At 35.5% G+C, this 15343-nt stretch overlaps 1 protein-coding gene across 1 annotated transcript in view; it reads left to right on the top strand.

Moving 5' to 3' along the window:
- The first annotated feature begins 7942 nt into the window (after positions 1-7942).
- pug (pug C-1-tetrahydrofolate synthase, cytoplasmic) overlaps positions 7943-15343 on the top strand; it is a 99992-nt gene continuing 92591 nt past the window's right edge. Inside the window, exon 1 of the mRNA XM_073986441.1 lies at positions 7943-7947. The gene's annotated coding sequence lies outside the window, so the exon portion shown is untranslated. The remainder of the gene's footprint in view (positions 7948-15343) is intronic.

Here is a 15343-nt window from a genome sequence, read left to right as displayed (position 1 = left end):
GATAACATACATATGCAAGTACGTAAATAAAGGTTCAGATATGGCTGTGTTCTCACTTGAAAATCCCAACGATGAAATAAGTCATTACCAGATGGCTCGCTATATAAGCAGTAATGAAGCAGTATGGAGAATTTTAGGATTTCCTATTCACCAACGTCATCCAACTGTTGTGCATTTGTCTGTGCATCTGGAAAATGGACAACGAGTTAATTTCAATGAAACAAATGCTCGATAAAGGGCAGTGGCACCTCCAGCAACAACACTAACCTCATTCTTTGAATTATGTATAAACGATCCGTTCGCCAGAACTTTGTTGTATGCACAAATTCCGACGTATTATACATGGAATCCAACATCAAAAAAATTTCAAAGACGCAAACAGGGAAAACCCGTTGAAGGATGGCCAAATGTATATTCGACCGATGCTCTGGGCAGACTATATACCGTTCATCCACAAAATTCGGAGTGTTTCTACTTGCGACTACTGTTGGTCAATGTATATGGTCCGACATCTTTCGAAGACCTAAGGACTGTGGATGGAGAAATATGTCCATCCTATAGAGATGCATGCAACAAACTCTACCTTTTGGAAAATGACTTACACTGGGAAAAACACTTGAAGATTCAACAATTGGAAATAATCCTTATCAGATTAGGATATTATTTGCAATTATTTTAGTTTCTTGCTCACCATCCAACCCTAGAGATCTTTGGGAGAAATTTAAAAATAGTATGGCAGAAGATATTCTAAATAGAGAGAGAACCATCAGGGACGATGCATATCTGGAATTTTCGGAAGATATGTATAACGAGGCTTTGACATTAATTGAAGATAAATGTTTGCCAATTCAAAGCAAGACACTTTTACAAGTGGGTATGATTTCTCCGATTCGATCTGACGAAAATCTGGGTGAAATTGACTTGAGAAGAGAAGTCACGTACGATGCACAGCGATTGCAAACATTTCTTGCAGAAAAAATACCACATTTTATGCCAAAACAAAAAGCGGTATACAACATTGTCGTGGAAACAATCGAAACGCAATCTGGGGGTGTTATGTTCTTACGGAGGTGGTCGATTGAATGAAAGACGATGTTTAAACATAACAATCAATTCATTTATTGAATAAAATTTAATTATGAAGAACAATAAAATATGACGAAATATGTACCGATGAGATGTCTATTAATTGGTGGTTGCAAAGTAACTGACTGACTGTGTACTGACAATGAGTAGAGAAAGATAATAACTTAAAACTACTGATGCATGCAACACTGCTATGATGATGCCAGATTGTTGCATTTTATGTGGTAGTACTAGGGTTACCCTAATAGGGGGACTGTATTTTATTGATGCACCTGGAGGAACAGGAAAAACATTCTTAATTTCTCTGATCTTGGCTAAAGTTCGGTCAGAAGGAAATATTGCATTGGCCGTTGCTTCGTCAGGTATTGCAGACGTCGGAAGAACTGCACATTCTGCTTTTAAGCTACCTGTCAGAGCGCAATTTATGGAAGATTTTGCTTGCAACATTAAGAAAAATTCGTCAATGGGAAAAGTACTGCAATCATGCAAAATAATAATTTGGGATGAATGTACAATGGCGCACAAAAAATCTTTGGAAGCACTAGATCAGACTTTGCAAGATTTGAGAAACAGCTCTGCACTATTTGGGGGAGCATTGATTTTATTAGCGGTAGATTTTCGACAAACCCCACCTGTTATTCCAGGATCAACACCAGCAGATGAATTAAATGCATGCCTTAAATCATCCTCTCTTTGGCGCCACGTTCGTACATTAAAACTAACGAAGAATATGCGTGTACAACTTCAGTGTACCGAATCATCTAGCAATTTTTCCAAACAACTAATGGATGTAGGAAATGGAAAAATACCAGTTGATCCAGCCACGAAATGTATATCATTCCCGACCGATTTCTGTAAATTAACAAAATCTGTCGATGAATTAGTAGGTTGTGTGTTTCCCAACATTGAAAATAACATCAAAAACAGTCAGTGGTTATGTGAACGTGCATTACTTGCCCAAAAAAACACTGGTGTTAACGGTATCAACAGCACGATACTAAGTAGTATAAACGGAAATGCACGAACATATAAATCCATTGATACTGTGGCAACTGAAGACGATGCTGTTAACTATCCAGCTGAATTTCTAAATTCGTTGAATCTTCCAGGCTTTCCACCACATGATTTAGTCCTAAAAGTTGGTGTACCTATTATTTTATTAAGAAATATAGACCCACCTCGCCTTTGCAATGGTACTAGATTAACAGTAAAAACACTATATAATAACTTAATTGAGGCTACAATTATAACGGGGAAGTATAAAGGTTCCACGGTATTGATACCTCGAATACCTCTAATTGCAACCGAAACACCCTTCAATTTCAAAAGATTGCAGTTCCCTGTACGTTTAGCGTTTGCAATGACTATTAATAAATCCCAAGGACAAAGTCTAAAAGTATGCGGCCTAAACTTGGCGAGTCCTTGCTTTTCTCACGGTCAGCTGTACGTAGCATGTACACGTGTTGGTCGACCCGATGATTTGTTTGTTTACGCTCCCGAAGGAAAAACAAAAAATATTGTATATCCTAAAGCATTGCAATAAATACCTTATAATATTGTTGAATTATTTAATTTTTAATTTAAAAGACATAAAATATTACTATATTAGTGTTATGTTCTTACGGAGGTGGTCGATTGAATGAAAGACGATGTTTAAACATAACAATCAATTCATTTATTGAATAAAATTTAATTATGAAGAACAATAAAATATGACGAAATATGTACCGATGAGATGTCTATTAATTGGTGGTTGCAAAGTAACTGACTGACTGTGTACTGACAATGAGTAGAGAAAGATAATAACTTAAAACAACTGATGCATGCAACACTGCTATGATGATGCCAGATTGTTGCATTTTATGTGGTAGTACTAGGGTTACCCTAATAGGGGGACTGTATTTTATTGATGCACCTGGAGGAACAGGAAAAACATTCTTAATTTCTCTGATCTTGGCTAAAGTTCGGTCAGAAGGAAATATTGCATTGGCCGTTGCTTCGTCAGGTATTGCAGACGTCGGAAGAACTGCACATTCTGCTTTTAAGCTACCTGTCAGAGCGCAATTTATGGAAGATTTTGCTTGCAACATTAAGAAAAATTCGTCAATGGGAAAAGTACTGCAATCATGCAAAATAATAATTTGGGATGAATGTACAATGGCGCACAAAAAATCTTTGGAAGCACTAGATCAGACTTTGCAAGATTTGAGAAACAGCTCTGCACTATTTGGGGGAGCATTGATTTTATTAGCGGTAGATTTTCGACAAACCCCACCTGTTATTCCAGGATCAACACCAGCAGATGAATTAAATGCATGCCTTAAATCATCCTCTCTTTGGCGCCACGTTCGTACATTAAAACTAACGAAGAATATGCGTGTACAACTTCAGTGTACCGAATCATCTAGCAATTTTTCCAAACAACTAATGGATGTAGGAAATGGAAAAATACCAGTTGATCCAGCCACGAAATGTATATCATTCCCGACCGATTTCTGTAAATTAACAAAATCTGTCGATGAATTAGTAGGTTGTGTGTTTCCCAACATTGAAAATAACATCAAAAACAGTCAGTGGTTATGTGAACGTGCATTACTTGCCCAAAAAAACACTGGTGTTAACGGTATCAACAGCACGATACTAAGTAGTATAAACGGAAATGCACGAACATATAAATCCATTGATACTGTGGCAACTGAAGACGATGCTGTTAACTATCCAGCTGAATTTCTAAATTCGTTGAATCTTCCAGGCTTTCCACCACATGATTTAGTCCTAAAAGTTGGTGTACCTATTATTTTATTAAGAAATATAGACCCACCTCGCCTTTGCAATGGTACTAGATTAACAGTAAAAACACTATATAATAACTTAATTGAGGCTACAATTATAACGGGGAAGTATAAAGGTTCCACGGTATTGATACCTCGAATACCTCTAATTGCAACCGAAACACCCTTCAATTTCAAAAGATTGCAGTTCCCTGTACGTTTAGCGTTTGCAATGACTATTAATAAATCCCAAGGACAAAGTCTAAAAGTATGCGGCCTAAACTTGGCGAGTCCTTGCTTTTCTCACGGTCAGCTGTACGTAGCATGTACACGTGTTGGTCGACCCGATGATTTGTTTGTTTACGCTCCCGAAGGAAAAACAAAAAATATTGTATATCCTAAAGCATTGCAATAAATACCTTATAATATTGTTGAATTATTTAATTTTTAATTTAAAAGACATAAAATATTACTAAATTAATCGGGGTTGCGAAGCGCACCGGGTTCAGCTAGTAATATATAATAACTAATATTTATTTATTTATTTATTATATTAACATGTAGTAAATACAATGTTAATAAGAGATAGCATTGGCTACTATGGCCATCAGCTAATACTTATAATACAAAGAATTTACAGATTATTAACAATTTATCTTATATAATTATATGAGAGTTTGTTATAAAATTGTACGTATGATTAATATTAGTAGTAGTTGGTGACTTAAGGATTTCTATTCCATTGTTGTTAAGATACACTTGGTGCAAATTTGAGAGATCATTGCACGACTGCAGAAAATGTTCTACAGTACCAGGATTTCCGCACTTCGGACATTTGTTGTCGACATCTTTGTTTAGAATATGTTGATGTGTGGAGATGGTATGACCCATACGTAGCCGGGAAAACATGCGTATTTTTCTTTTATCCACGTTGGTGGGATATGTGGGTTTAATACATAAAGGATTTATGTTGTTGTAATGGAAGTGCCTAAAATCCATGTTATTTTGATTCGCTTGTAAAGCTAATTCTGTTTTAATGTGAGTTTTCAAATCCAATTTTTCAATTAGTTTATCACATTCTAAAGGTGCTGTACATGCAGATTTTGCAGCGTTGTCGGCATATACGTTTCCTGAAATTCCCACATGTCCAGGTATCCAAAAAAGTGTTATGTTGCTCTGGTCTGTTAAGAGGTCACGAATTTTGTTAATCGATGTCCAGGCACTACATGCGATGTTTAAAACAGCTTTGAGGACAGATAAGCTGTCCGTGAAAATTATAGTTTTTTGTTTTGATGTTTTTGCAATATGTATGGCTTCGATAATCCCTGCAGCTTCAGCTGTAAAAATAGATGTGAAGTTTCTCATCGTTCTGGTGGTAATTGTTTTTCCGTTGGCATCAACAACTGCAAAAGAGGTTCCTGAATCACTTTTTGAAGCATCTGTATATAAAAATCGCCAATCGTTGTGTTGCGTTGAAAAAAGATTAAAATTTTGAACATACAATTCATTTGGAGTTTTGTCTTTTCCTAGTGTGCTTAGGGATATGTTGCATACTTCGTCTGTAAACATCCACGAAGGTTGTTTGATTTTATGACTGGGCAGCCTGTCTTTAAAATTGATTATGTTATCCATTATTGATCTGTATACGGCTGACGGTTTCTTCGGTTTCCTTTTTGCTTTTAAAATTTTTGAAGCATCTACTCCAATGATGGATGAATTTGAAGATAGAATTTTCGGCAATAAGTGATTCTTGGAGTCAACAATTCTTTGTTCAAGTGATGGTAATCCGGATTCGATGAGTAAAATGTTTACTGGTGTAGTTCTATAAGCGTATATACTCGCTCTGATGCAATCGTGGTAAACAGCTTTAATGAGTTTGAGGGTTGATTTTGGGCTATCACCAAACAAATACAGCCCGTAGTCTATTTTGCTTAATACCAGTGTTTTTACCAAATATGTGAGGGTATTAATATGGACGAACGTTTTAGAAGAAAGGTACTTGATAACATTCGATCGTTGAATAAGATCCTTTTTAAGTTTAAGTATATGCTCTTTCCATCTATATTTTTTTTCAAAAATTATTCCCAGGATTTTCAATTTATTTACATATGGTATGTTAAAACCGTTTACGGCTATATCTGTGGGATTGCAATTGTGTTTCCTGCATATGTGTAGTATTGATGATTTTGTAGAAGATATTTTTGCACCAGATGAATTGGCCCATATGCAAATGTCGTTTATTAAATTGGAAAATTGGTTGTTCGTTATTGTATTATCTTTATTGCTGCTCAAAATGTATAAGTCGTCTGCGTAAAGGCAGTGGTAAATTCTTGGTATTTTGTTGATGATTACACTGATGTGGTTGAATGCAATTTGGAACAAAATAACTGATAGTGGAGAACCCTGGGGGATGCAGTTTTCCATTGTGAATAAGTCAGAGTTCAAATTATTTACTTTGACTCTGAAAGTGCGACCAGTTAAAAATGATTTTATGTAGTTCAGTATCTTGCATCCTACACCCCATGAGATTAAAGTGTTTAATATGACATGCATGCCAATGCGATCAAATGCTTTTTCGAAGTCGATCGACAATATTGATGTGTGACTTCTAGTTGATATAGCTTTAGAGGCGAAAAAATCTATGTGAAGGAGGGCATCAGTGCAACCCTGATTTGCTTTATATGCGACTTGATTGATTGCGATAAGATTACGAGCAGAAAGGAACCATGATAACCGATTATAAATAATTCTTTCTAATAATTTGGAAAGGCACGGCAATAGGGAAATCGGTCGATAAGCTGAAAAGCTAGTTTTGATTTTGTTGGGTTTTGGTAATGGAACAATGATTGCTGATTTCCAGGTGTGTGGAATAATACCAGTATCTAGAACCATGTTGTAAAGGGAGATTAGCTTGTTTTTACTCTTATTCGATAATTTCTGTAACATGGGATATGATATTTTATCTCGCCCTGGAGTTGTTCCCTTAACTTTTTTCATTGCCAATAAAAGTTCTTCAAATGAGATTTCTGACTCAATTATTGAAGCATGCCTGTTTGAGGGGATGTTAGAATAAGAAGATGGTACGTCAGATTTTGCAGAACAAAACTCTGGAGAAAATTTGGTGTCGGATGATTCTGTTGACCATATGTGTCCAAACTCATTGGCAATTTCCTCTGGATTACTTATAGCTACTCCATTGTGTTCCATTGTAGTAAATAAATGGCTTGTGTGTTTTCTTGACATTGTATTTATCCTTTGCCAAACAAAGTGTAGAGGTGCATCACGGCTGATGGTTCTGGTAAAGTTGTAAAAACAGATGGCTTTTGCCTTTTTAGATTCATATCTAAATTTGGCATTCGACTTTTTATACAATTTTAGATTCTCCGAAGAGGGTGATTTTCTAAATTTGCGATAAGTTGTGACCTTATTTTTACGTAGGTGGTTTAAATCCTTGTTCCACCAGGGAACTGAAGTTTTTGTCGTATATTTTGACATAGGAATACATTTTTTGCACGCATTACGGATGACTTTAGTGATGATAGCGTTAACTTTATTTGGATTTCCATTAAGAGTTCTGTTATCAAGCTCAATGTCGACATTTGTCATATAAGAGTTCCAATCTGCTTTTGCCAGGTTATATTTGTATTGTGGCTTAATTTTTATGAAAGGAGTGCTGAGGTTGACGTTGGTAATTATGGGAAAATGATCGCTACCATAAAGATCATCAAGTGTGTTACTGCTAACCATAGATAACAAGAATGGAGAGCAGCAAGATACGTCTATGTTAGTAAGAGTTCCAAATGTTGAGAGATGGGTGGGTTTGCCGTCATTAAGTACACATAAATTTTGCATATTAAAAGCGTTTTCTAGTATGGCGCCCCGAGAATTAGTTCTGTTGGATCCCCAGATTATATTCCAACTATTAACATCACCAATGAAAACTATTGGTGTATGTATATTGGAAAACATATCTAAGATATCAGAAATAGCAAATGCTTCGTTAGGTCCAATATAGGCAGAAACTATGGTGAATTTTATGTTAAGAGTAATTTCAATGGCAATGTTAAGTATTTTTGAATTGTTAGAAATTCTTCGATGCGGTATATGGGGTTTAATACACACTGCGATTCCGCTTTTCGCAGTAGTATTTTCGGGTTTATTTGCCGAATAGGTGATGTATGAATTGGGAGATATTGGTTGTATATTATAAGGAATATGTGTTTTTTGTAGTGATAAGAAAAAAGGGTTGTGATCTTTTAGTAATAATTGTAGATCGATAAAATTGTTTATTAATCCTTTTATATTCCATTGAATAATCTTAAAATTATTCATATGGATGTGTATCTGTAGGATTGTTCATATCGACATCGTCGATATCTTGTATTTCAGGCCTTCTGCTGCTAATTTTTGCTGAGGTTAATCTGAGAGTGTTGTTGCCTTGTTGGTGAGTATTGTCATTTGAGTAATTGAGTGTTGAAGAAGAAGTTGTTTTAGTGAGAGTTGTTGAGTTGTTATTTAAATTCGATTTGTTTTGTGTTGTTTCCTTTATTGAGGGCGTATTTGTGGGAGTTAAAGTTGATGTTGTTATACTCTTAGGGGAGCTAACAATGAGAATTTTGCTGTTAACAGTTGATGATGAGTTTGTTGTGGTGGGTTCTTGTAAATTTGTTATTTTGTTGTTAGGTTCTGTTTCACTGGCAATTGGGTTTGAATGTTGTGCAACGGTAGTTGCACTGTTGTTGTTTTTGATATATTGCAATCTTTTCTTTCTTTCTTCTATTGCACTCTCTAATGATTCAGTGAGAATTTCAGTTGCGTTGTTTATAGGTGTTTTTTGAATTGCCTCTTTAAATGAGCACTTATTTGTGATTTTGTATTTTAGTACTTCTTTCCTTTGTAGCATTGCTGGGCAGTTTTTGTTATTGGAGCGATGTGGGTGATTGCAATTTATGCATTGTATTTTTGTACATGGAGTAGGATCGTGTATGGCGGAAGAGCAAACTTCGCAGGTTGCATTGTTTTTGCAGAATTTTTTGGTGTGGCCAATTTTAAAGCAGTTTTTGCACTGCAATGGATTAGGTACATATTGCTTAATTTTACATGTAACGATTCCAACTTCTACCGTTTGTGGAAGATCATAGAGGTCAAAGTCCAAAATGTGCATTGGAGTATTTGATACTGTGCCATTTTTGAATGTTGTTATTTTTTGCAACCAATTACACCTTGAGATTTCATACCACTAACTATTTGATCCTCAGATAGATTAGTTAACAGGTCACAATAAATAAAGCCTTTTATTGTATTTAAAGTTGGATGTAGAGTGCACTCAATAGGACAAATGCCTGCGAGATTCTTCGCCTTCAGAAAACGGTGGGCTTGAGATTCATTTTTCGTTAAAAACAGCAAATTACCATCTCTTGTAAAAATAGTTTTTAATGGAGATTCGCTAGATATAGATTGCTTTCGAAACGAGAAAAATGTTGAATGAATTCAGAGGTTTGTCAGCATATTTGCTCTTCATCACTATGTATTTTGGACACTGGTTCTTTCTTGGGTTTGTGGAGAGAAGTGGAGGGTAATCCATTGTGTTGCCAAGTGTATACGTAGAGCTGGTTTTTTGTTTTTTGCGCCTGGGAGACACCGGATTAGATTCTCCGGGATCCAAACAAGCATAATAATTTCCTCCGGAGGAGGAAGCCATTGTACGGGTTAACCACTAATAACGTATAATTCAAAAAGATCTTATACAAAAGAGAGGGAAAAAACTCGATAGTTTAATAAGAAAAGCAGAACTATAGACTGTTTCTAATGTTTTTTTGACACGTAGACTTGTGTGTTGTGCGCACGAAAAAGAATGTTGACCGTTTACTGCGAGAGCTAAAGGTGAACTGCGATAACTAATATAATTTGTTTAATATTATAACAAATTCACTTAAAATAAATGAAAATGTTACTTGTTTCAATTTTTCGTTTTTATTCACTTGTAAATATGCATGGCGATAGCTAATTGTTGTCGTCCGAAAATGAACTTTATTGTGACAGAATTTGACGGCGCCGGGAGACTTTTGCCATACGTAAAGCAAAAATTGCATCTGGCAACGCAACACGACTCGTGCCGCAATACAGAATCGACCCATTAAACACAATCAGGGGCCTAATTATGTGATTCGATATCAAGTTGTTTCGACCTGAGTACTCAAAGTTGGGATGACAACATTCGTTATCGAGTAAAATTATCGAGTAATTGAGCATAAATTTGCGAGTAATTTCTCGAGGCCAAATTACCTATCGTAAACAAATAAAATGAAAGATTTCCTTATTATCTTTTTATTTAAAATGTAAAAATTGTTGTTTGTTGTCGTTTTATAGAAGAAAAACGATGTTAGTAAATAATTGGCAGCATTTTTTAGACAATATAACAAGAGAAATTGGGAAAAGTCCTTTGCAGTCGTTTTGAGAAATTGTGATAAATTTAGAATTAAAATGCATGCAATCATTAACCAAAAATTACTTCTGCAGTCGTTAAAAATTAGCTGAAAAATAAGCATTTCTGGAAAAAGGAAAAAAATATTTAATATTAATAGCCTTTATTGTATAAGTGAAGTACATTTTAAACATTTCATCCCCCGTTGTTTACCAAGGAAATATTCTCTCAGAGAGGCTAATGCAAAACATCCACCAAACTCTCTCTCATTTATTTTGAGAGAGGATTATTAAGGTAGATGTATCAGCAATCCGTTACAACAATGTCAAAAAGATTTTGCAAGAATTAATAATTTTCTTATTTTCATAGCACAACTTCATTCCGAAATTATTATTGAATGTATTGTTCAACAAATTCCACAAATATTTACATTTTTTATTCATAATTTTGGTTTTTTTTTGTTCTTGCTTTCAAAAAACACCTTTTTTACATCTACCTTCATAATATTCCCTATAGTATACATAGGTTTTCATAGTTCGATTACCGGTTACTCTCGAAACATTCGATCAACGATTTCGATCGAATCTCGTCATGCCGCTTTTTTATCGTGTCGAAATCTTTTTCACGAGCAAATACTCGATTGAATCGAATCATGTAATTAGGCCCCAGGTATGTGATGGAAAACGATTCGACTCGTTTTGCCATAAATCGAAAACGTATATCTCTAATTTTTTTTTTTTTTTTTTTTTTGGATTTGTCTGCTGCTGCAGTGTTGTCAGGTGGTTGGTCGAATACCCGAAGTACTCAACTGCCAGGGCTGGTTAATCGGTTATCATTCCGACAATTTCTTGGTGATAAGGATTGTTTGTGTATTTGCGGTTGGTAGAAAAAAGACGAATACTAGAGTGAAATTTTGGCTTGCTGTATAAATTTGCATAGTTCCTCGATTTCTGGAATTGATTTCCTACTTAGTAGGCCGGGTAAGTTGTTATATTTGTTGAAGAATGAGAAGTTATTTCTGATAGCGTCGTATTTGCAGCACTGAAAAATTATGTGGTTATCAGTCTCGGTGGTGTTGCAAGTTTCACAGATGTTTGAAGCAGCAACATTCATTTTGTGCAGGTAGGCTTTTCCATATGTGTGGCCTGTAAGGAGTCTATTCACTAGCTTGATATTTTCAGGAGAGAGTTTTGTTCCTGAGAACCAGTGGGTTTTCGGAAGTTCGGGAAAGAATTGGTAGAAATAAGTTCCTTTGGATCTAGAAATGTCTTTATATGAATTTTCCCATTCTGTCCATAGATTTTGGAAGATGGTAGTGAGTGCTTCTTTTACAGCGAGTCGGGATGGTATTATACATCCAACATCAGCGGCCAATTTCGCTTTCGCATAGTAGTCAGCGCGCTCGTTGGCTGCGATTCCAATGTGCGATGGTGTCCAAATAAATGTGAGCGAGGAAATAACAGAATTGTTGATTTTGTAGACGATGTCATTTGCAAGAAAGTTTTGAGTTGTGTTATTCATCAATAATAAGAGTGCATTTCTGCTGTCTGTTAGGATTACGGCCTTCTCAATGCCGTCTTCAATTATAATGTCAATTGCTTTCTGTATTGCATGGAGTTCGCCCATTAACGATGAAAGTTTTGTATTAATTTTGAATAAGAAGTCTTGGTTGCTTGAGATGCTGCATACAGCACATCCGGTACTATTTGATAATACCGAGGCATCCGTAGCCCAGATGGAGGTTCCATTACACCTGAAGTCATGGAGTTTCTCTTGTAGAGTAGATCTAAAATATTCGTTGGATTGTGATCCTTTCTTGGTGTTGAAAATATCAAGCAAGAACAATATTTTGCTTGTAGGTGGGACAATCTGATTGACCATAACGTCATCAAAAATATTTTTGAATTTAATATATATTCTCCCTAGACTTGTTTTAGAAGAGGGTGTTGACGTAATTTTGTTGTAAATGGTCCTGTGATACATTTTGAACTTAATCAGCTCTTTGGATGCTAGATATTGAGAACGCTGCTCTGGAGGCAGTGAAAGGGAAAGTGAATAGATGATGTGGACAGGCGTAGACGGTGTTAATCCCAAACTTCTTCTTAGTGTTTGATTTTGAAAGCTTGTGACCTTCCGGTTTATGTATGATGGCATGTGGGCCATAGATGAAATGGAGTATTCCGTTTTGGAAAAAATTAACGCTTTCGATAACGAAATTGCAGTTTTTGGGTGTATGCCCTGTTTCAACGAATTTATCATTTTTAGCGCATTTAGGGTGGAGTTGCACGATGACAGAGTTTCTTCATAGTGTTCTTTCAGAGTTAAGCTGTTTTTGATGTGCCTACCGAGAAATTTTATTGAGTTTACCGCTTTGACTGCAACGCCTTGAATATTTATATTGGGAGTTTTCCTTGCTCCTTTGGCGACATACATTGTTACCGTTTTCTCTGCGTTATGTTTGAGGTTTAGCTGAGACAACATATGATGGAATTTGTTAACCTTGAGCTGAAGATTGAGGTTGGCAGATTCAAACACTTTGTGCGTGGATATTATAATAAAATCATCCGCGAATTGGAAGGTATAGGTTTTGTCATCATTAATCGCATGTAGACCTAGCGTGTATATATTGAATAAGGTGGGACTAAGACAGCTGCCTTGTGGTAGTCCATTGTAAATTTTTATTTGACTGTCCCCCAGAATTAGGACACGTCGACTTAGGAAGTTTATGATCCATTGAATCAAGTTAGATGGACAACTTAGTTCGTGCATTATTTTGCTTAAAATGTCAATTTTGACACAATCATATGCCTTAGCCACGTCCAAAGATAAAAGAATTACTTTTTCTCCCTTTTCTTTGTGAAAGTTGATTGTGTGTAGGATATCATTAATGCACATAGATGCCGAGGGGTGTTTCCTATATGCGTAGGTGTTGGAAGGAAGAATATGGTTTTCATCCAGAAACGCTTGAAGTCTGTCTTTTATCATCAGATTGATTATTTTCATGAATACAGATATTAGAGCTATTGACCTAAAATTTGTTATTTCATCGAGATCTTTGCCTCTCTTCGGAATGGGAACAATCTTAATTTTTCGCCATTCTTCTCTGATGTTGCAGTTTGTCCATTCAGAGTTAATTGCTTTGAGTAAATTAGTTTTTGAAAAGTCAGAAAGATGACTTACCATTTCATACGTAACGCCGTCGATGCCAGCAGCAGAGGGTCTGGTTTTGTTTTTTAGAACATTGGAAAATTCTTCGTATGTGAGTTCTTCAGTTGGTTGTGTAGATGATAGGTCGATATTCACCGGCGTGTTATCAGGAACCTGATTTTTAAGATGTATTAAGAAGTTTTTGTCATTGTCCGAAGACCATTTTGACTGTGTTGAGGAAGTAAGTGAATTCTTGCACCCACGTACAACTCTAAACAAAGATTTCGAGCTTGGAGCTTTACTAAGAGTTGATATCGTATTTTTAAAAGAGTGTCCTTTTGCATATTTAACAGCATTTTTGAAGTTCTTGATTGCATCCTTTAACTTTTTGGCGTTTAGTCTGTTTTTATCACGATCAAATACTTTTTGAGCCGCAAGTTGTAAACGGTAAGTCCTTTCTACGAAAGGATCCCACCAAGCCTTTGGGGTTGCATTGTCAGGAACAGTATACGTAGAATTTCTAAGTTCTCCTTTGAACGTAGCATGAATGCTGTCAAAGGATGAACCAAGATATATATTGTTTAAACTTCTTAAGAGCTTTTTCTTGGCAAGAAACTTTGTAGGTTTAATTGAAATAGATGAAATATTCATTATAATTGGATAATGATGGCTTCCTCCAATTGTTGTTGGATGAACACCCCATGACACATTGAACATTGTATTTGTAAATGACAAGTCTAATACTGAGCACTTTGGTTCGTCCAACTGTTTTTTGAATGTAAATTGACCGTTATTAATACATCGGAAAGATGATGTGTCAAATATCGACTTAATAAGTTTACCACGTTGTGAGTCAAACAAATCACCATATGCCGAATGGCGAGCATTAAAATCACCACATATGAAAACATTTGGTTTAGTTTCCAGGAAGGATATAAGCTTTTCAAGTTCATTTTTTATATCTTTACACTTAAGAGTGTGAGGAAGATAAACAGATGCAAGAGTGATATTTGAGGAAAGGCTAGTTGTTTCACATATTAATATGTCAAATTGTGTTTGGAAATTTAGTTTTTTGAATTTTATCTTGTTATGTATGACGAAGGCAACACCACCGTATTTGTCCTGCCGTTTCTTTGATAGAATATTGTAGTTTTGTATTGAGGTTGAGTTTTTACTTTCATCTATATTGAAGATTTCACTTAACACACAAATGTCGATGTTAAGTTTTTTTAAATATATTTCTAAGAAGCACTTGTTTTTATTAAGACTTTGAATGTTGTATTGTAGAATGTTCAGTAAGATTTAATATTTAATAGAGATTTGTATTAATGTATACAATTTCTTTTCAGATTTGATATCAATGCTATTATGTGGGGGCTTCCGCCGGTATTGAATCATTGGATGATTTATTTGAGGATGTTGGGGTGACTAAAATAGATTGTTGGAAGTTTTGGAGGACATCAAGGCCTTCCTGGCAGTTTACTGAAGTGAGAATTTTTTTCATTTGATCTGCAAATAATGACATAGTTTTTTCTAGACTGGAGACTTTTGAAAAACGTGCATGCTGGAATATGGGTTTTGATGGTGTAACTTGAATTGGGCTTGCTACGGGGAAGCTTTGTTTGACTTGTGGGGCAGCCACCTTGTTGTATTTTATTTTTGTAATTCTCTTGTTAATTTCATCTTGTATGTTTTTCTTTGTTATTGAATTATTTTTGTTGTTCTTATTATTCTTTATGGGTGGGAATGCACTGCCATATTTATCATCGGAAAGTATTTCATAGTAGTTTTGAACTCCGGATTATTTTTCTATAACTTCTTTCTTTGAAAGATTTGATAGAGCCATTATTGTTTTTAGGTTCCGCTCTTCTTCCCAAACTGGGCATTTTTTCGATTCAGATGAAGTGTGTTCCCC

This window comes from Musca autumnalis, unplaced genomic scaffold (assembly GCF_047663935.1).
Source record: "Musca autumnalis isolate F117 unplaced genomic scaffold, ASM4766393v1 scaffold_1, whole genome shotgun sequence".
NCBI lineage: Eukaryota > Metazoa > Arthropoda > Insecta > Diptera > Muscidae > Musca > Musca autumnalis.
The sequence above is the reverse complement of the archived record's forward strand: the minus strand, read 5'-3'. Positions and strand labels throughout refer to the sequence as shown.